This window comes from Bacillus rossius, chromosome 3, assembly GCF_032445375.1.
Source record: "Bacillus rossius redtenbacheri isolate Brsri chromosome 3, Brsri_v3, whole genome shotgun sequence".
NCBI classification, from domain to species: Eukaryota; Metazoa; Arthropoda; class Insecta; order Phasmatodea; family Bacillidae; genus Bacillus; species Bacillus rossius.
This window is the reverse complement of record NC_086332.1, coordinates 9,491,101-9,514,681: the sequence shown is the minus strand read 5'-3', so window position 1 is coordinate 9,514,681 and position 23,581 is coordinate 9,491,101. Positions and strand designations below refer to the sequence as shown.

The following is a 23,581-nucleotide window of genomic DNA, read 5'->3' as shown; positions in this document are numbered from 1 at the left end:
AGGTCAAAGGTCAAGGTCACAACCATCCAAGATGGCAGCCGTGACGTCACAATCCAAGATGGCGGTCGACAATCTTCAATCCACCGCCTGAGGCCTGTCCTCGGCGCCCCATTCATATACTACTACGAATATACGAATAAACTAAAAAGTATAGATATACTATACTATACTTTCGAATAGATTTTCTGCACTGCATTATACGGCAATATGGATATATAAGATTTGAGTAGTTGGGGTGAATGGGTGAGAAAGGTGCGTCAAGAACATAAATTCGTTTGTGGCCACTAGTGAATATCGCGGGGTTTATACCCTGGGACATTATTTGATTTATTTAACTTTAAAAAAAATTGAATTATTCGAGAATATTTTACGCAAAAAGAAGTTTAATTCAATTATTTGGGGATATCATGCTTCCCTCCCTTCGCCTCTTTCCCCTCCCCCAAAGAAAGGTTTCTTAATTTTCCTTAATTTAATGAAAACTACACTGATTAAGGATAAGGGAGGTTCCTCACCATTGGGCACCCATCTTGGAGTTAAAAGTTATCAGGAATTGACATGCCGTGACGTAGTTGAAGTAACATATTCGCATTACCATCGCCATTTTGTAACACCCAAAACATTGATGAAATGCTGCTTGACCACGCCAAATAACGTTTAATTAGTATGAATTACAGTTTCTGTCGTTAGACAGTCGCTGCCACAAAATACAGCCCTTTAAAACTGTTTCCCTTTTAACACTGTTCCACAATGCAATCACATTTCAGCGATTGGTTTTTGGTGTCCCGCATACATAGTGCGGACGATCAGCCGGAGAAAGAAAAAAAAATGTTAGTATTTTAGTACTCGCCAATGATGTGAAATAATTTCGGTAACGAGCAAATTCACGTGTTCTTATGTTGCAAATATACTTATAATACCACACTCTCATACGAAATTTAACGTAGAATTCTTAAAAAATAATGCCAAGCGAGATAAATATACGCAAATCGTGTTTTCAATTACATTTATGGGCGTGAATCACTCGCATAGTAGTTTCCGCAAAGCAACTAGGTCAACTATCGAATCATTCGATTTTCAGAGCGAACTTTTTAACTACCTATATAATGAAACGGATCCGTTAAAAACGAAAAGGACTTGAAACAAATATTAAACCCTGGTTGGGACCTGATTTTCTACGAAGAATTTTACTAAAATACTGTAAAAATTCATTAGACAGTTATGTAATACTATACAGTTTCTCTTTGTCTTTGTGATCTTTGGTTCGCGCCATCGGCCGCAGGTGGCAGCACCGATGCGTGGCGCAGCTGTTGCTGCGCGCGCACCGCCTAGCCCCGCCCCCCTGTCGGCGTGGCGGCGGGACTTCACCTGTTGCCAACCCCCAAACACCAACACCTCGGCGTCTGGCCAGTAGCCCGCCGGCAGCGCAGCGCTGGGCGACAGTGCGGCGAGCTGCTGAACTAACCACACCGCCTCGCGTCCCCTCGCCGGGTGTATTTTTAACGCGCGTGTGACGCCCGCAGCTTGGCGCTTTGTTTACTGTTTACCAGCCCGCAGTCAGGAAGGTAAGTGCATGCAGTACACGGCTTGGCGAGTCGTACATCTAGCACTACGACTTAATTCAATTCAGTTCACAAATCACAAAGTACCCAGCAGTGTTAGCGGGTTTGTACCCTAAATTATTGTCTTTTAATATTACGTGTTTTTGTAAATTATTTTAAATAATTTCATAACATAACCATATTTAATTGTTTATAAAAGTTTTTCTACTAAACAAGACCTTATTTAATGTTTTTTTTTGTAATGAACTTAAGGGTACATTTTAATGTTAGTCCTAGCATGATTAACTGTTTTGGACTAATTCTTTATTTTTAGTATATCATAAATTGATGAATGAAAATTAGGTTTTCCCGAACCCCGTAAAACTCAGGTTTCTATGGTTTTAGGAAACAATATTTTTTTTATTGATTTAAGGAATTATATACTAAAATTAGTATTGTTGTAAGATGAAGGCTACGTAGGAAAGGTTAATACAAAATTGTATACCACATGATTTCCTGCTTATAGTAAATTCAACGATTGGCACAAACAAATTACCCACAAACAATTGATTTTAAGTTCATACATAAAACCCATTAAAAATAACTTGTTTTGAGAGAAAAGGAGTTATTAATAAAAAACTTTCTATAAACAATTAAATTTATTTATGTTATGAATTTATTTAAAATAATGTGCAAATCACGAAATATTAGATGAAACATGATTTAGGATACTACTACCTAAAGGCCCAGTACGATGAACCCATGGTCTGCAGTGCCGACCGTTTGCCGATGGTGAAATGGCATGTGATTGGCTAAGCTTCATATCACGTGACTGCATATCGGCAGGCCAGAACAGTGCCATGGATATAGTTATTTTAATTCGGTCGTCATGCCAACCAACCGCCGACCGGCCGTCGCAAATAACGCGAACCAATCAAAGGCGCGGTGATAAACGGGAAGTCGGCGTTTATTTTTTGATAAATGAAGTTTCTGAATTCTTCAACATCAGCATTTTTATTGTTGCATAGGAAGCAGTATAGTTCGGAGCAACCTACTAGTGATGGGTCGTTCGTTAACGATTCGTTCAAAAAGAACGAATCTTTGAGAGAACGAAATCTTACGATTCGTTCGCGATGTAAAGAACCGGCTCTTTGAGAGCCGGTATCTTGAAAGATTCGGAAGAACGAAAACGCGGAGAGAACGAGAGAACGAGATGAGAGAACCGGTCACGCGCCCGGTCTGATTCGTTCGTAAAATGATTCATGACGTCAGGCGTCTGAAGAATTAGTAATCACAGCGTGCGCATGTTCACAAGAGCAAACGATAACTGATCAAATAAAATAGGGTAACATGAAAAGTATATATACCTGAAAATGTCAACTGTTAAGTAGTGGTTTAAAATTGCTTTTTCACATTCACATACACAAATTTGGAAATAAAAAACTAAAAAAACAAAAAAAAACCGTATGAATTAAAAAATAACAGGGAAAGTAACTACAAATGTTCACACTTACCATTTTTGGGTTAATTAATGTACTTCATTTGTTTCTCTTCATACTGAATTGCAGTAGTATTAAATTTTTGTCTTTTTTCTCTAAATTTGTTGGTCTACATGTAAACACTTTACTGTCACTAGAGTGTAAATAGCCTATATATTAATATTTGTAACTTAAAAAGTAATAAAATATAAATAATCTTGTTTCATATACGCAACTGTGATTCACTGGCTACGGAAAGCAATGTTCAAATTCAAATACAAAAACACGTACGTAATACTCTAAAAGATGAACGAGTTACGACACCTGATAAAAGAGCCAGATCCCATACACATTAAAGAACGAATTGACCGAGATGAACGAATCGTTCTGAACGAATCATCTCACGGAACTAATCCAAAAGAACCGATTCGGTCACAAGATCCGTTCTGCCCATCACTACAACCTACACATTGTACCATCAGTTTATATCACACGTCGCTGCACACAGGCAGGATTACCAAATTCTGAAAAAGTTTCGTAATTTTATCGGTTGAAATGTAGCGCAGTTGCATGCTTGGATGATTTCTAAAATAAAAATTGTATGTTTCCGTTATTTGTCTTCTTATGTTTTAAAGTATTTTAACATGCTCAATATTTAGTCACACACAACTTTTGTTATTCAGTTGGCAAGCATTATTTTGGGTTTCCGGTTGTCGTTTTGTACGCTTGGCACCCGGTCAACGGTCAATGGCCTATGCGTTTCACTGTTGCTGAGAATAACTTAAAATATTCGTGATTTGATTTAATGCTGAGGCTTGCCAACGGTCCAAGTTTAATCTTCAGGAGTTACCAACCAAGTAATTTAGGGTAATGATAATCGTGTTAAAAAAGTTGTTGGTGTTTTCATTTGCCTTCGTCACAAAAAAAAAATTATGTAAAGACTGGGTGAACTAAATTATCTCAACTAACACGGAGGACGGGAAAAGCTGTAACTTTACTTTAGATGAACTGAGAGAAGATCAAAATAATGTCTTGTTTTCTTATAACAGTTAAAACAAATGAACAGTTCTTTCCGATATATAATTCAAAATAATGTCTGGTTTTCTTATAACAGTTAAAACAAATGAACAGTTCTTTCCGATACATAATTTACCTCAACAAAGTACCGCATTTTCCCAAATTGTAGTTACAAGATAACTTTTTTTTTTTTTAATTTACGTCTCCAGTTAGGCTCATTCTTTCCCGTACCCAATGCCGGAAACGAAAGTAGACGTTGTAAAAGTACGAAACAAGGTACCCATCAAAACATTAATGTCGAGTGGACACCTGTTGTGTTGAAGCTCACGATAAAGCTCCGTTTTCCTTCTAATTTACTATCTGGCTCTCTCCAATTAAAAAGTGTTATCAGGTGCGCTTGCGTTTCTTCCATATACATTTTGTTGCAGCATGACCAAACAATTGCGATTTTGCAAAATTTGAAATTAAACCTGAGAACGGCCGCTATGAAATACTGGTATGCAGCAAACATTCGTTATGTCATAATACTGAACGATAATGTAATAGCTAAAAATTATGTTTCATTACAGAATTAATTCTTATAATGCGTTTTATCGAGATCCTAACTAACTGGGTACGTTGGTTTCGCATTATGAAGGATACAGGTTTGAATCCCGGGACTAGACATTCCTGTTTTCCGTTGTTTGACGAAATCACTCCACGTATTTGTTTGGACAGTTCATTACATGATACGTCCGATTCATTCCCCAGTTGAATGTGACAGTTTATAATTTCCATGATGAATCTTTAAAAAAAAAACACGATAGTATGGTAGAAGTAGCTGTTGTAATAACAACTCTCGAGTGTAAAACCGAGTTTATATACTACCCAAGAAACGCAAGACGCAATAAGTTAAACAACCACATTTTAAAATACCCGATTAAAAATTATGCAACACGCAAACACCCAAACGCAAGTAATGCTCGACTTTTAACTTTTTGACGTGACAACGTCTAATAAATCGATGAACGCCGGCTGAACGCACGAAAAAGTGTCCCGTTACGCACATTGTCCCGTTACGCTGTGTCCCATTACGCTCATTGTACGCTTGCGCCGCATCTATCTCTCTTCCACTCTATTGGAACAACCATCGATTTGACTTTTTCGAGGCACATTAAACTTGAAACACTCCCATTCGTTTCCTACTTTTCCTATCATCGTCCTACCCTTAACAGAATAACACAGATTGGAAGAAGTTAAATAGAAAACATGTATAAAAGTTATAGTTAAAATAATCTCTTCGTTAAATTAATAAAAATATTTGATTTAATGAATGAAAATAAAAGTAAATTTATCAATTAAATTGTAGATTTCATTTCACTCCTTCTTTGTATCCATACAAAATAGTGATAATTCAATAAAAATGATTCAATTTTATTCATAAAAGTATGCAACCATTTCATCGATGTTTTGTTATGAGGTTGTCACGTTAAACTATCGTCCGTAAACCGACATTACAGACAACCAATTTTTTTTAATGTTTCGGCTTGAGTTTCTATCTATATTTGAAGTGGAAAGTTCCGAAAACGTGCAAAAAAAAATCATGTGTATAGGATACTATTTTTATTATTAAATGCATTGCGTTTTCTAGTTTAAATGTCCGCACAGTGAAAGCATACGATACATTTTGAATCAAATTATTGAGAATTTGACATGTTTTAAATGATTGACATAAAATATAAAAATAAAGTACACGTTGTATTGTCTACAGTCGGTACAGTCTGTGCATGATGACGGGAGCAGATTGTCAGTTCCCGAAACGTCACAACAGCCTACTGAATTCTTTTGTGCCGTCGTCCTTGTGGTGTCCAGATTATCTATTTAGTGTCGTCATTGTATTCGCCTGTTTGTCTGTGTGTTTTCCAAGGTTGTTGTTTGTATTTTCTGTTCTTGCAGTAATTATCTCGTCGCTGTCAGCTCACTGTGTTCGTTTGTGTTATAACTATTTTTTTTTTTTTACTAAATTCATTCTACGAAATTCTCTGTGCTGTCTAGGCATGTAACATTTGACATTTTTTTGGATTTTGGCTTGAACTCTGTGTGTTTATATGTATTCGTCTTTAATGTCCATTATTGAGGATTTTCTACGACGACCAGTGTAAACCATCAGTGGCACTGTCCAAGAAATTGTTTCAAAATAAATTTACAGTTGTAGAGGTTTTCTTGCGTCGGTTCATTGTTTCAACAATGCTCTACTGCGTTTCTTGCGAATTTCATGAACACGACCTACACAGAAAAATATTTTTTGTACTTTTACAAACGATTCCTCTGGAAACCAATTGCCAGAAAATATTTTTTAATGTTACAAGAAAGATTTTGTAACTTTGTGCAACACATGGCTATGGTTATTTTTGTATGTATGAAATACGTAGTATTTGTTACGAAATTTGGCGCATAATTTTATATTTTGATTGATGTTTCATTGAAGAAATTTTTTTTTTAACCATGGTAAAGATAATCGAACATTCAATAATTAGCTTTCATTTTTTTGCATCATGATTATTGTGTGCGCAGTTAATACTGGAAAGCTATTTAGGGAACGGTTTACAAATAACCTTTAACTATATGAGGTATTGAGATAACACAAAGCATAAATCTTCGGGTAAGAATCCGAACCCAGTAGGTATTACTGTGAAAACTATTTTGTCGCGAAACAGGTGTTTTCATGGAAATGTACAAACTTATGTAATTTTACATGACTATTTCTGTTCCATTTACAAAAAAAAAAAATTGTTGTCTGTAAAGTCGGTTTACGGACGATAGTTTAACGTGACAACGTCATAACAAAACTTTGATGAAATGATTGCGTAGGGTAGACCGGGGGAAATCGGGTCAATTTTTTGAAATTCCTGAATAAGTATAAAACCAATATTAATTTACTATAAAATAATCTACAGTAATATCAGTCATACATTTATGTACATATTTACATACAAACCTTAGCCAATCTTCCTTACGAATTGACATTAAACTTGATCAAAGGAAAATGAAATGTTTTGACCCGATTTGGACAGAAGTGGGGTAAATCGGATCACAAGTGGGGCAAATCGGATCAACAGATTTTCTTTACTGTTTTGACAGACACATTCCGCATACAAACTGTTTACACTGAAAAGCATTGACACAGCGCTCATGGTACCACATTTTGCAAGACTGGCACTGAATCCAGTCTCCAGCAGTGCAGCTTCTGATGTCTTTGTATGCAATTTTGCACATGTTGCAGAGAACATCTTCCTCATCATCCTGGCCTTCTTCCAAAATTTCCAACTCGGATGTGTTTTTAGTTTTTGTTCGCTTCTTCGTCTTCAGAGGTTCAATTTTGCTTTGCTTTGAACTTAATTTAACACCTGCTTCTTGCTTTTCAATTTCCTGGATTCCAACAATGTGCGATTCTATTTTGACAGTAGCCTTAGAGAAGCAACAGTTTTTCGTTCACCTATTCTCTTTGGTGTTAATTTTTCCGGTGTTGGTAACAGGCATCTCACTTCTTCTGTGGTGCTCCTTCCACTTACATCTTTGGCAGTGAACTCGTAATTCTATATTTACATGGATAATATTTTCATTATTTTAACATGTCCTAAACTTCAATATTATTAAAAGTACTTACAAATTTTAACTAAAGTTGAAGTCATGTGCCTTAAATTCATTTTCTCCACTTATTTAGAATAGGTCTTAACTTAAAAATTGAGAAAGAAGAATAAAGTGCTTCACAATATATAGCAAATATATGAAGCAACCCGATTTCTCCACTGTATGCAGTGACTCGTTTTACCCCAACGGCAGCGACCCGAGTTACCCCATTTCGCACTTTAAAAAGAAGAAAAATATTATAAATTCTGTCAAACATATAGAGCTTCAGTAATGCAGAAGAATGTTAATTGGGTACATATTTTCGTACTCCATTACTTAAACTACAATACTATTTCGAAATGCGAACGTAAAAGCTTATTTGAAACAAAATAAAACTTACATTGTTAAGAATTTTCCACTTCAGGACTACACAGGTTCGGGTTCATGTCATACAGACTACCAGAATGTTGTTACAGACGATGTTCGCCTTGTAGTGGACGTTTGTATAGATAGATAACAGCACTCTTTGGTAGGTTCCGTAGACTCCAGTTCATTCTTTCGCCACAAGACAGCAGATCTTGTTACGATGACCCGGTTTACCCCGTGACCCGATTTCCCCCGGTCTACCCTACTTTATGAATAAAATTGAATCATTTTTTTTTAATAATAAAAGAATAAATACTTGAAATTATACTAGTAACCAGATTTTTAAAATGCAAGAATAATTAACCTCTATTGCCAAAATTGTTGTTGTAATAAGCAATGAAAACCACATTAACTTTTCACTTCACTTTATAAACAGTCGAGTGGAAGAGAGATAGATGCGGCGCAAGCGTACAATGAGCGTAACGGGACACAGCGTAACGGAACAATGTGCGTAACGGGACACTTTTTCGTGCGTGCAGCCGGCGTTCATCGATTTATTAGAAGTCACGTCAAAAAATGCAGTGTAACTATCGCTGTGTTGACGAAGTGTCAGTTCGGCTGGAGTGACAAGTCTGTCCTTCGGGTATTGGGTACCTGGTACTGTCGGCTCTATGGGGCCTCAGACTCACACTAATGCAATCTCTGCCCCGTGCGGGAAACAGAATAAGACATTTCCGTTTTAGTTCTTACTAGGCGATACTTCGTGCAGTTATTGCCGCAGACTGACACTGCAATGTACATTTTCCCCCCCTTCAAATGGAACAGATATAATCATGTAAAATTACAGTTATTTGTAAGTTAGTGCATTTACACGAAAAAACTACATCAGTCTGCAGTAATACTGAGTTCGGTTGTTTCTTACGCGGGCATTTATACTTTGTGTTGTCCCAGATCCTCCAATAGTTAGAAGTATTTGCAAACCGTTCCCTTAATAGCTTTCCAGTATTAACTGCGTATACAATAAGCATGATACAACAACAACAACAACAACAACAACAACAACAAAATAAGCAAATTTTGAATGGTCAATTAGCTTTTCCGTGGGTTAAAAAAATAATGCTTGAATGAAACATCAATTAAAATATAAAATCATGCATCAATTTTCGTAATAAATACTCAGTATTATATCAAAATCGATTTTCGTACATGCAAAAATAACCATAGCCATATGTTGTACAAAGTTACAACATCTTTCTTGCAGTATTACATACTATTTCTTGGCAACTGGTTTCCAAAACAATATTTTGTAAAAAGTGTAGAAAAATCTTTTTCTGTGTGATGGCCTCATATGTTTATCAAAAAGTATTTATTTATTTATGGATAGTGTAACCCAGTGTAAATGTCAAAACAATCGCACACAATAACAAGTTATTTAAACAAGAAACTGAACTGCGTCACTGCTCTCTATCATCGCGTGAATTGCAGAATTCTGAGCCTTATTTTATGATGGCGGATTTTCTAGGCTTGTAAAACTTTGGAACGTATACATACTTGACTTTGATACTTATGGCAGATAAGGTAGGTGTAGGTGAGTTTTTATTTTGCAACACTCATATCAGCTCAGCGTGAGTCTCATGTGTGCGTGCCAACGTATTTAATTTTCACACATCCATTATTGCATAATATAGTAGTTTTTTAATTTTAAAATATGCCTACAAATGTTTTTTGATCATGAACTTAACTTTATTTCTCCCTTAAATATTAAAACATATGCACTTAAACAAATCGAGATCTTAGAACACAAAAACTTACTAAGATTGTATTTATAATTCTTCGCTGTAAGAATAAAAATAAACTTTATTAGTTTGCAATGACTGTGCTGTACTTAAGGAAATAAGTATTAAATTTAAGTAGATATTATGCAGGGTTGTCAAAATGCAAGTGCACCAGCTTTATGCACATAAAATATTTTTTTCAGGATGGTCAAGATATTTAATAAAAGTTTGCCTAGGCATGATTCAAACTCTTCTATGTACCTAATTATGAAACACGGTGTAATGCCACATTTTGTTAACATTAATTTAAAAAAATCATTAATAATGCACCTTAAACCTTAAACAGTTGAAAATGGAAAAACGTTGTCTTTAGACTGTTGCTCGGAAATTAATAAAACGCCTAAACATACTTTTTTGTTGTTGCCATAAATGCTGTTTACTTTGACACTATTCTTAACAGCAGCTTTTCATAGAACGTGACAGATCCCTATTTGAATTTGTATAACCTGCTATGAGGAAGAACTGCACAAATGAAATCTAAGCACAAATGAGCACTAAGAAGAAGCATTACATTAGTTTAGTTCTTTTACGTAACACAAGCGAAACAAAATTTTAAGTCTGTTATTTTCATCCAAAGTTTTTCTTCGTAGTTTCTTAATCAGTTGTGGGAGAGTTCTCCAAGTATCTTCAACCGTAACCAGAGTCCCCTTCCAAAGTCTGATTTTTTCACAATCCCGGGGGTGTTTTCACTAATATGTTAAGGTCATTAGTCAGGAGCGCAGTTGGCGGCAGTAGAGGTAACTAATGCACTTAGCAACTGCAGTGACGTCCTTACCGTGCAGCCGAGAATCCAGAGAAATGCAATAGTCACGCTAGGAACGCTACGGTCAGGGCTGTCCTTTGCCTTAGGGAAACTCCTGCGCTGGGTACAGTCTAGCGCTGGGTACAACATAGCACTGGGTACGGTCGAGCGCTGGGTACGATCTAGCGCTGGGTACGATCTAGCGCTGGGTACGATCTAGCGCTGGGTACGATCTAGCGCTGGGTACGATCTAGCGCTGGGTACGGTCTAGCTCTGGGTACAATCTAATGGTGGGTACAATCTAGCGCTGGGTATAATCTATCGCTGGGTACAATATAGCGCTGGGTACGATCTAGCGCTGGGTACGATCTAGCGCTGGGTACAATTTAGTGCTGGGCACGATATAGCGCTGGGTACGGTCCAGCGCTGGGTACAGTCTTTGGATTCTTGCAATGGGGGAAATTGATTCAAGATGTTGTTTTGGACGTCCGCCATTGCTGGTTACATTGTATGTCACAATAAAACTCAATAAACGGACACAAAAATATGTATATACAAAACAAGACGAACAACAAACACACATAAAACAAGCTCAAATCAGCTGATGTCAAAAAATTAAAAACACGAACAACACAGAAAATTCCGTGGAAGGAGTTATTAGTAAAGATAAAACCGGGGTGGCTATTATCGCTATACTGCCATAAATTTTTGTTTTGCGTGAAACATCTCTCGTGGACCATCATGTAGTATAATTTAAGAGAAAAGAAATGAAACTAACTTTTTTTTATAAATGTGTTCATTTATATTTTCCCGGTTAATGTTAAAATTATAATTTACATGTATATAGTGTAAATAAATATTTACTCTAAATTTAATACATTTAAAACGGAAGTAGTGAATTGAGAAATGCGATACGTGTGGTTTGCAAATCAAATGCATGTCGCGCGCTTAGGTCAGGCCAAGGCCGATCCTGGCGAGAGTCGTTCTTTAAGATCAAGTCTCGTGAATTTTTTTTATTTACGTGTTCTGTCATTTTGTATCGGGTATTCGTGGTTTGAGTTGATCCCAGCTATCCTAGCCTTCGCACTGGTCGACGCAGTCGGCGGCCCTGCAGCGGCGCCCGACGCTCCAAGTCTCCGGCGCTCACGAGGGCGTTTCACTGGGTGCGCGTCATTTGACCTAAAAGTCATATCTCCTAAACGTCACTTTACCTAAAATTTTAAAATAATCTTTCAGTCATTTGACCTAAAAGTCATATCTCCTAAACGTCACTTGACCTAAAAGTCACTTGGCCTAAAAGTCAGTTGCCCTAAAAGTCATTTGACCTAAAAGTCATTTGACCTAAAAGTCATATCTCCTAAACTTCACTTGACCTAAAAGTCATATCTCCTAAACTTCACTTGACCTAAAAGTCACTTGGCCTAAAAGTCAGTTGCCCTAAAAGTCATTTGACCTAAAAGTCATTTGACCTAAAAGTCATATCTCCTAAACGTCACTTGGCCTAAAAGTCATATCTCCTAAACGTCACTTGACCTAAAAGTCACTTGGCCTAAAAGTCACTTGGCCTAAAAGTCATTCGACCTAATAGGCATTCAGCCGAAAATCATTTTAGGTCGAATGACTTTTAGGGCAAGTGGAGTGTCCTACTCGTTTCACTGAGTTCTGGCGCTCGTTTGGCTCGGCGCGAACCGGCCTCTGGCGCCGAATGCTGCTGCAGTTGTGCGGCGTTACCTGAAACCAGAAACGTTATAACGTTTTTGTAAACTGCCACCCGAACACAACTTTTCACTCGACCACTTATTTATAGGTATATTAAAAAAAAAATACTACCTGTTTTAGCCGTTACCATAGTGCGACTTTCGGAAAATATTTATATAGTTTTTCGTTGCATGGTCCATAGACCCCAAAACCATCGTCACTCAAAAAAAAAAGTATACTTATACCTATCACATTTAGAATCATGATAACTACAGTAATTTTTCACAAATCACTTCAAAACTGATAAATAAAATCTAGTATTGGAAAATCTCGGTTGAGTTCTGTAATGGGCAATATCCGCCTAAAGGGGTAGAAATGGGATAGGTTTCATGAAATCAGAAAAATCGCTGTAACTACCATAATATGGAAAATATCACATCCACCTTATTTCGCATATAATATGAAATTCGTAATATTTTCGCTGCATGGAAAATGGGAAAGTATTTAATCGATCTTTTTCTTTATTGGAGAACCTTATTGTGTTATGTACATGAAGTTCTTAAAATGTTCCGGAAGTTTATAGAAGTTTCCAAAATATTTCCAGAACAAATGGGTACTTCGAAATCTACCTACGCCTGTAGGCTGTGCCGAAAGGGATATTTTTCTCTGCTTAGCTAACCTTTTAGATCACCTCAGTATCCATACGGCGCACAAATAACTCGTGCAAACCTTTCGGTTGCGGAGTTATGATTGATTCTTTGGTCGCGCAAAGTGAATTCCGAGGCTCTTTTTCGACCGCCTCCCTCCCCGCTCAATGACGTATGCGCACGTTGGCGTAAGTGCATTAACAGTGCAACGTACAGTGGTCTATTTTCAGAATACATACATCACTTGGCGATAAAACCCTTGAGCCACGAGATAAATTAAAATTTTTGGTGACAGCTAAAGTGTTTCGTCGCTAACTCTAGCGGGACTTTAGCATGGAAGCCTTAAAAAAAACGTTTTCAGTGTTTTCACGTTAAAAATCATGACAGAACAGCAGGACAATAACGAGACAGTAGCAGTAGTAATCTCATCTTTGTTAGCCCGCTATGTCCGTCTGTGCTGTTATAATTTTTTTGACTATCTTCATCCCCGGAAAATTCTGTACACTTTTTTTTTTTTTTTTTTTTGAAATCGTATTCTGTGTGTTTGCATGTTCATATTTTTTGTATATTCATCTTTTTTTGTCCGTTATTGAGGTTTCTTATGACATATAGTGCAACCAGCAATGGCTTATGCCCAAGAAAACACATTGAAAATAGCGATACTAAACGACGAGTGAAACAATGCTTACGGAGATTATAACATTCAGTGAATGGTGCAGCAGTGACATTTTACAGTGGGCAATAATGTTTATTGTCAGCTAATAAAAGTATTTTAAGGTCGGGGCATGGGTACCAACTCGTCAACAAGTTTGGTGCTAAGTTCGACAGTTACGTTTTAGCTATTCACATTATGTAACTTAACTTTTTAGTTTGAAAACTATCTAACTTTTAACCTAAGATAATTAATTATTTTGTAGGAAAATAACCTATTCTCTCGTTTTAAGAACAGAATGCTTGCGGAATAAACTCATTTCTTTCGTCTGTACTTTATCTTTTAAAATTATTTTTCCCTCCTGAAGTTGCTTTCTAATATGTATTGAGAAATTTCAGTTTCTAAGGAAAAAAAATAGTTTAATATTAACATGTCTGATAATCTAGTATGTAAATTTACTTTTACTAATCATTTATTTTAACCCACTAACTTTTAACCAGTTATTTTTTTTCGTGCACCAACATTTAACTTTTCCGAGCTAAGATTTTTACCACGATATTATAACTTGAGATGTCGAAGGTCCCTACTTGGGAAAATTTTTTTTTTTCCAAAATGTTACTAAAACTGCATCTTACTACCCAATTCAGTAGTAGTTTGGAAAATTTTATTAACTCGCGGGAAAAAAAATATATATACATATATATCGAGTGAAAGATGTCGCGGGTTCGATCCCAACTACAGGTATCACTCAAAAACATGGTTTCTTTTCTTACCTTATCGCAGACGACACCACAACATTTTACTATGTGGTGTCGTCTGCGATAAGCTAAGAAAAGAAACCATGTTTTTGAGTGATACCTGTAGTTGGGATCGAACCCGCGACCCCTGTCACTCGAGCGAGAAGCGCTGGCGATCGCGAGCACAGAAGAGCGAAGGAAAAACGTGAACAGTAACTCCATCAACGCAACCATGGCGAGATCTCTGTGCAGGACTACAGGTCCATGGGAAACTTTAAACTGGTACGAAAATCACGTTTGTTACAATTACTAAAATAAAAAAAAAAGAACATTAATGTCACGCGAAACGCAAGTCAGGATCAAACAACAAAATTTCTCGTCATTTAAGGAGTTTCCGATAAATGGCAGTTGTAGATCGAAGAAATGAAAGGAAGGGGGGAAAAAAAAAGACGAAAATCCATAAACCGCAGCAGCAATATTTTCAGATAAAGACTTTTGTTTTTGTAAGCGACATATCTGATAACAGAGCGGCATTTCCAAAGTCAAATCAGATTAAAAACATTATTTAAAGACCCAAAAACCAATTAATCATTGGAGATTGGCGTTATCGCAGAAATGTTTAGAAATCCAAGATGGAAAAACACCTTTCCTTCCCCAGATTGCCTGAGATACACACTTCAGGAAAATAAAATGCGGGGGGGGGGGGGGGTGAAAGAGGACATTGGGGCAATTCACACAAGCTAAACCAGAAAATAGAAATACATTATTTTATAGGATTTTATTTTTAATCCCGTTCGTGGGTGTGTGCGTGCGTGTGTGTGAGAGCCTGCGCGTTAAGGTTATGCATGACGCAAGGCACAACTGCTGTTAAAAGATGCATAGCGTGCAGGCGTGGTTAGTTCATCGCTAAAAGTACCCCTTACGTAAGTATTCTTTCTAGTCCTGCCCGATAATATCAGATACAATGAACCTTAACATTTTTAGCTCAAGGTCAATTTGATTTGATCATACATTGCACATATAAGTTTGGTACGCAGTAGCATTTTTCCGACGACTCTTGTGAAATTTGTGCTCTTATATATATATATATATATATATATATATATATATATAAGAGCACAAATTTCACAAGATATATATATATATATAATATGATATTGGTATGTATGTATGATATTGGTATGTACGTATGATATTGGTATGTATGTATAACGTCAATAAACTCCGACAGTTTTTGACCGATCGCCATGAAAGTTGGCAAATCGAAGTGGGTTTTTTTCGTGGTGAAGGTTTTTATGCTATTTCCGCCCCTCCCCTTCTTTTTATAACTCGCCGCTAGAAGGTGCTGCAGCGCATCAGCTTCTAAACCGTTCAACCGATCGCCATGGGTAAAGAGAAAAGGATAGCTCATATACATACAAACAGTAATTGTGTGTCACTTCTCTATGTCCACCACACTGTCATATAGCGCTGTCCATTGTTCTTTAACTCGCGGACAATATATCACCTTGTGTTCAACCCGGGCAACGCTGGGTACTGCAGGTAGTGTTAATATCATTTTAATTATACCTAAAATTTAACGCAACCATAAGCCAAAATTTACCTTTACAACACACATAATAATATGAGTCATGTATTCAAAGAAAGGCGAGCATCTCGTGTGCGCACTCTGCTATACTGTATACATTTTAAATCAATAAACCAAAAGAGAAGATACCAATAATTAAAGTGAAAATTATCACAGAGGAAAAGCGTGTCTCTGGTCTGTATAACAGCGGCAGGTATTTTGTACTGCAAAAACTTAAAATTAAGTTACAGTTTAAGGCTTTCCCGAACCACATCGTGAATTTTAATGACGTCGATTCGTTGAAGTACGGTCTGGTTATGGAGTACAAAACATAGAATTACAGTTTCATCTTAATAAGCTTGGTAAGTAGGATATAATAGTTCCTCCAGGCACAGGCGCCAAGACTGGTGCCTGATGCCGAACGAGCTCTGACGTCACGTCCATCTCTGACGTCACGGCGGCCATCTTGGATTACCGTGACCTTGACCTTTTACCTTCACTCCGGTGGCCATATATGATCCGCCATCTTGGATCCGCCATCTTTAAATCGAGCGCCTCACTCACTCATGATGAAATTTTCGTCTCGGTCGCCATATTTATTTTTTTCTGTTCCGCTGGAGGCCGCCATCTTGGATACCGTCGACTCTGTTTGTGCTGTTTGTTCCTAGAGAGCGCCAGCGTCGCTCTGTCTCATCACAAAAGGTCGATGTTCCATTACCTACCATAGCTATTATGGTTCTTATCGGCATATTACATTTAATTTTTTAATGCAAAATACATTGGAAGCTCTGTGATTCGAACCATCGCAGCTCTGATCTCTAGGTTGGAAAACATACGTCTTTAACCGCACGGCCATCGAGACATTTACCAGACTGAGAATTAAATAAGGTATATATAAAAATAACATGCATATTCGGACATGTAATTTTTTTTATTTTAATTTATTATAGCACCACCTGTTTGAGACAGAACCGCCATCTTGTATTAAGTCACAACTGTTGCAATTCGCGTTACGGCCGCCATCTTGAAAGTCCGTAATTTTATTGCTAGTAATTCCGAAAAAAATTCCAAAAAAATATTTAAAAAATTGCATACTACAAATTTTAATTACTTAATTGTTTTCGGTCCTTGGTTCGATTCCCGACGAGAGTAAACCAGTAATTTATTAATATATGTAAAAAATTCTAAATAAACGGGAATCGATATAATCAATCAGTATTCTAATAAGTTAATTTTTTGGTGAATTTTGAACTTTTTTTCATTAAAATTGGATAATAAATAAAGATTTTCAAGATGGCGCCTTTAACGATAATTAATACAAGTGGTGACATAATTTAAAATGTCGCGTGTGGTGTACAATATTTTTATTACTTTTTATTTAGAATTTTTAAAATATATTAATAATTTACTAGTTTACTCTCGCCGAAAATCGAACCGAGGACCGAAAACAATTAAGTAACTAAAAAAATTTTAGTATGCAATTTTTTAAATATTTTTTGGAATTTTTTCGGAATCACTAGCAATAAAATTACGGATTTTCAAGATGGCGGCCGTAACGCGAATTGCAACAGTTGTGACTTAATACAATATGGCGGTTTTGTCTCTAACAGGTGGTGCTATTATTACTTAAAATTAAAAAAATTACAAGTCCGAATATGCATTTAATTTTTATATATACTTTATTTAATTCTCAGTCTGGTGAATGTCCCGATGGCCGTGCGGTTAAAGGCGTATGTTTTCCAACCTAGAGAACAGAGCTGTGATGGTTCGAATAACAGCGCTTCCAATGTATATTGCATAAAAAAATTTAATTTAATATGCCGATAAGGACCATAATAGCTATGGTAGGTAATGGAACCTCGACCTTTTGTGATGAGACAGAGAGACGCTGGCGTTCTCTAGGAACAAACAGCACAAACAAAGTTGACGGTATCCAAGATGGCGGCCTCCAGCTGAACAGAAAAAAATAAATATGGCGACCGAGACGAAAATTTCATCATGAGTGAGTGGGGCGCTCGATTTAAAGATGGCGGATCATATATGGCCGCCGGGGTCAAGGTCACGGTCATCCAAGATGGCCGCCGTGACGTCAGAGATGGACGTGACGTCAGAGTTCGGGCGGCACCAGGCACCAGGCACCAGAGCCTGGCGCCTGTGCCCAGAGGAACTATTATACACTACTTTGGGAGTATGGGCGAATCCATAAGCCCCCATTTCCGAAGTGAAATAAATACATAAGAAAGAAAATTCGTACCTTATACTCAAAACATATTGTTCAATAATATTTTTTTTTTGTAATAAATATTTTTTTTCTTTTGTTATAGTTTATTTTTGTATGGCTCATACGTCCCCTATAAAAGGGGTTGAAATCTGGAAAATTCCACCCGCTCTCATTTCCTTTGGGAATCCGAGAAATGCGCCTATTCCCTTTTCTCTCTGTTTTTAGCTTGATACGCCCTTGCTAGGGAGTCGGTCGTGTCTTTCTCCTCGACTTACCTGCTCCGCGACTGCGCGCAATCACGGCTTACGTAAACGCTTGCGCAACTCGGCGAGGCAGAGGAAAGCGTCTCGGCGAATCACCTGGTCGAGTGACTAGCTGGCCGATGGGCTGGTGAACGCGGCTTTTTTCGTTGGTTAGGGTGTTGTTCCGCGCTCGATGCTTCTGTCGCTGATTCGAACAACCACGTGCCGCCAAAATGGAAAGAAATCACCGGTCACGGTGGCAAACGTGACTTCGTCTCGGCCCGAGATGAATGGATGCATGAATGGGTTCAACCAAATATCGTAACAGGGACAATTTGGAAACTGGTAAGAAATACGCGGGGCAAGTGATTGCGGCGAACCTGGCCCACGTATAGTGTAGGTACCTGCGTTTTTTAAGCGCGTGAAACCAGTTACAGTAGTGGCATCTAGCGGCTTGGAGTGTAAAATAGCCAGAAAGCAATGTAGCAAAGTGTCTCGTGCTTCCCCGAAGCTATTTGGGCCCGGAGTTTCCCATGTTGTCCTGTTGCGATAAATCGTTAATCGCCTTGTCAACATCGAGATCACTGGAGAAGGTGAGGAGTGGCGACATGAGACTGGAGTAGAGACCGGAAAAATTCGCGGATTCCTTTCGAGACAGGCTGGAATCCAAACTCGTTTAGCTTAATGCTGCGTCAGTGATTGGACCGCAATTTACCTGAAGGACTCTGAGCCAATGGCAAACACTCAACAAAAGAAGTATCGAATCATAAGAATCGCAGTAAACAGGTGTCCTGAGTCGGTAGCCAATGACCAGGTGATAGTTGCCCGAGTAGGTAAGTCTATCCTAGTGGTCATTGAAACCGCAATTTTTTCCAGATCCTAGACTGGAGTATTGACGGAATGAATGGCTGGAAACTGGAATACCTCGAGAAAACCCACAGACGTCTGGAGAAGTTATTTTTAGCAATAATCATGCGATTATGAATTATTATCGCATGTTTTATGTTACATATATTTTTCTTTGGGTGAGGTTTTCTTTTCCACGAAGGAAGTAATTTCTCAGAGAGTGGACTCTGGGTTACGCACCGCTCGCAGCTCGAGGTAAAACTGAAGATCACTAAGGGGATAAGGCTCCGCCATCTTGTTCCTTTTCAAAATCGAGCCAAAACCTGAGGTAAAGCTTTCGTATTATATTTTAGTACTTTAATTGGCATAGAGCCTAGCTTTGGCCACTTGATGTCACCATTCGTGGACTGGTTGACATGATTATGACAGAGCTCTAACTGCCCCCGTTAAATAATCAGATATTTTCTCCCAGTGATTATAAACGTAAACGGGTAGTAAATATTTGGATGGATTGAAGCATGAAAACTTGGGAAGATATTGTGTATGGACCCTTGCCATGCCGTGCCAAAAATTTGGATTAATAACTACATACTTAATATTTTAATTATAGCCGAATAATGAAAACCAATATCGAAGATGGTGAGGACTACTCCTCCTTAAGGCTACCGTATAACTGGATGTTCCAGAACTCAAGAACTATAGCTCACTGTATTTTGTTTTTTTTAAATTATTTACGTATAGGCCTACATTGTAAAGGAGTTTTACCATACAATGATGGTACATTTTCTGTACGCGTTTAACACTTCCTTACATAAATGTATGGGAAACTTACACAACGTTTAGACTTATAACTTCCATTACATGTTAAGGAATGGTACCGAAATTTTGGTTTTCAGCGTGTTGTGTGACTTGCTCTTACGCCTCTTCGCTCAGGGCATTGGACTGGCGTGAAATTTCTCCGATGTCAGCCTGCCTGTCACTTCATGTCACTTCAGGCGGTGATCCTATCATTCTATCACCCAAAAATAATCACAAAGGAGTGGTGCAGTTACCTTTTCTGTGCATAGGAATTCTTTTCATTACATGAAAACAATAAATAAAACATCCTTCCGCAAAATTTATAGTTACGAATGTCCAAACTAGATTCGTAAGGGAAGGAGATGTTCGTTTTACTAATTACATTACAAATAAATATTAAATAATATGGAAAGAAGCAATATCAATTTGTGGAAATGGAATTTGGAATATCAATTGATTAATTAATCTATCAGATAACACTTATTATTAAGTCTAAGTATATTTTGACGCCATTTTTATTCTCCATGGATTATAAAAATAATGTATTCAACCCAAATAACGTAGCTGAACTAAACAACTCGGAAATATCTTGATTTGGCTAGTTCAAGTTCATTAAAGTCTCCTAAACAAGCCTTCATAAAGACATCAGACGTCAGAAGTGTCTGCGGGATTACTGGGACGTGAGGTCCAAAGATCCCCTGATCGTGATCACACTGCAGTTCTCTCTCGCTCCGGGACTCAGCAACCGAAGATTTTCACTTGGGTTGTAGCTACTCGGTCGATATTATCTTTGAAAGATTTGTGCAATGGGAGTGCATGACTTGATGTAAGCTTTTGGACATACGCCATTGCTATGCACACGTATGTCTGTAGAAGAAAACTAAAAAAAAAAAAACACAAATGACAAAAACACAAATTAAGCAAAAAATTGCTGTTGTCAGGATATAAACACCACACAATACTCCACAACTGGAATATGGTCAACAAACAAAGGAAAAAAAATGGACTAACAAAACGAAAAAAAAAAAAAAAAAAAAAAAAACACAAATGATGGCAGCACAAAAATACCGAACCCAAAAAATTCAGCACAACAGTTGAAACGAGACAAAAACACAGCAAGACGAAAAGACGAAACAAACACAATAGTTTCCCAAAAACAGAAGAGAACGAAAAAAAAAAACCCCACAAATGATGACAGCACAAAAATATTGAACCCCAAAAAAATTCAGCACAACAGTCAAAACTAGACAAAAACACGACAAAACGAAAAGACGAAACAAACACAACAGTTTTCCAAAACAGAAACAAGCGATGCTTCGGGAACTGCTATCTGCTCCCGTCCTCAGGCAGAGACGCACACGGTAAGAAAACACAGGTGCGACTCTTTACTCGGTCGAGCAACGATTCCAGCTTAAATGATCCGTCGGAGACCTGTCTGAAACGTTCCCAGATCATTTCACCATCGTATCAGCCAGCCTCACACGCTCCAGAGGCTACTTACTGTTTTGCAGCCGGGAAACACACCAATGTCGGGAAGACATTGGTACATCCTGAGTGTAATAATGTGCCTGGGAGATGCGTCGGGTGTGACGTCAACGGCAAGGTGCCGACTTGTTGCTTCCCTCTGTGTAGCGACAATGGCTCCCGGTAGCCCTGACAATACTGCTGAGACGAAGAAGATTTGAGGACAATGTGAGCTAGCATTCCGACGTCGACTGTTTGCGAGATGCTGTTCCTATAAGCAGACGCCGAGAAGCTACTTATGAATGCGGAGCAGCTCCTAAGTAGCGCAAGGTCTTCTCGCGCTATGTGCAATTCGTGCTTCAACCAAACACTTCTAACTAGCTGAGTGAATTAGAGGAGTATTGAACTCATGACCTTTTGGTTGTTAAGTCTAAAGTCTTGACCACTTAACCATTGCGCACTAATAAAACCTTAAGTAATGGGAATACCTTTTTCGTAACCTAGTGTAAATTAAATGGGACAAATTACATTAAACATTTTGCAGTTCTTTGAAAGTAATAAATTTACTTATTTATATATCTATATATATATATATATATATCTTTTACAATGACGTATGTGTGTACCTACAAGTACAGTATACGACAAAAAAAACATTATTGTGATTTTACCGAAGCCCCTAGAAACATTTGTGTACAATTACACCAACTGTAATAGTTCTTCAAAAATATCTAAACAAAAATATGAAATTACTCAATCTTTGTATGGTAATTTTACGAATATTTTTTACAGTGTATGTAGAGCCGGAGTGGTTCCGGTTGTGTGTATGCTTTCTAGGACCTGTTTAACGTTGCGAACGGTGCACATTTTATAACATGGTAACAAAAAAATAAAGACAATAAAGATTCGACTCTACAATAGTTTGATGTAAAACTTCATACGATATATATATTTACATATATATATATATATATATATATGTGTGTGTGTGTGTGTGTATATATATATGTATATATATACTGATCACGAAATCTCTACATCCAAAATCCTAGAGTGCTGGAATTTATAGGTTCATTTTAGGCTCTAGAGTCGCACTAAGAAAATATTTCTTAATATTTAAATTCAGCACTTAACTTGCTTGATTTGGGCTTCGGACGAAACACAGCAATATCTTATTTTCTACTTTTTTTTTGGGTAAACTGGTAAAAAGGAAATGATGTGTAGAAGTACGGTTTGAGATCATTTAAACAATAACAACACACTCCTAACGAAAATATTGTCTTAGGATTAATCATACTGGCTAGCCATAAAATTCCAAAAATCCACTCACCAACTCACTGATCACCGCATCTCTGAATGCAAGAGGCTTAGATAGCTAATGTAGGTGCATATGCTCAGCGCATGTCACAGAACAGCGCTAAGTAATTTTACTACACTCCCTTAATGTTTAATGGGAAGTTCGATCGAGTTCTGCCTGCAGTATTCCGTACCGAAGCACAGGCTGGTCGGCTATTATGATATTTTATTGGACATAAATAGCTGGCTTAGAAATTAAAAAAAAAAAAAAAAAAAAAAAAAAATCATCCTTCTCAGGGACGTAGCCAGGGATTCCGGAACCCTCCCTTCCAGGATTAAAAAGAAGAACAAAACACAAGCCAAGACAGAATATATACATAAGTTTACAGAGAGATTACTTTACAAGAATTGCTGTAATCCTCATCGGGCCACAATAATGCGTTTCCTCCCCTCATTACACGTAAGCCACTGGAATTGTGGTTCTAAACAGTCTAACAACAGCCGGTTTGCACACGTGTTTCTGTATGTACATCATGCAATCTTGACATGTGTATTTAATGTACTTAATAACTTCGATGTGTATGTATTTATGACATGTTTTAACGAAATCATCAAACAATTGACTTCAGAAAAAAGTATTATAATTTTAAGTTTTCTTTTCTCAAGCAAACATTGGAGTTGTAATAGTATACTCTTCTCTGAAATTTAGAGTGACTGTCAATTTTCCTTTGAAATTCAATTAATGAGGTATAAATAAAACTTACTCATAAAAATTGTTTGTCTGTAAAGTCGGTTTACGGACGATAGTTTAACGTGACAACCTCATAA

The 23,581-nt window shown here is 37.4% G+C and overlaps 1 protein-coding gene across 1 annotated transcript in view; it reads left to right on the top strand.

Moving 5' to 3' along the window:
- Positions 1-1,419: 1,419 nt before the first annotated feature.
- Positions 1,420-23,581, top strand: part of LOC134530187 (uncharacterized) — a 154,924-nt gene continuing 132,762 nt past the window's right edge. The window contains exon 1 of the mRNA XM_063364843.1: positions 1,420-1,562. The gene's annotated coding sequence lies outside the window, so the exon portion shown is untranslated. The remainder of the gene's footprint in view (positions 1,563-23,581) is intronic.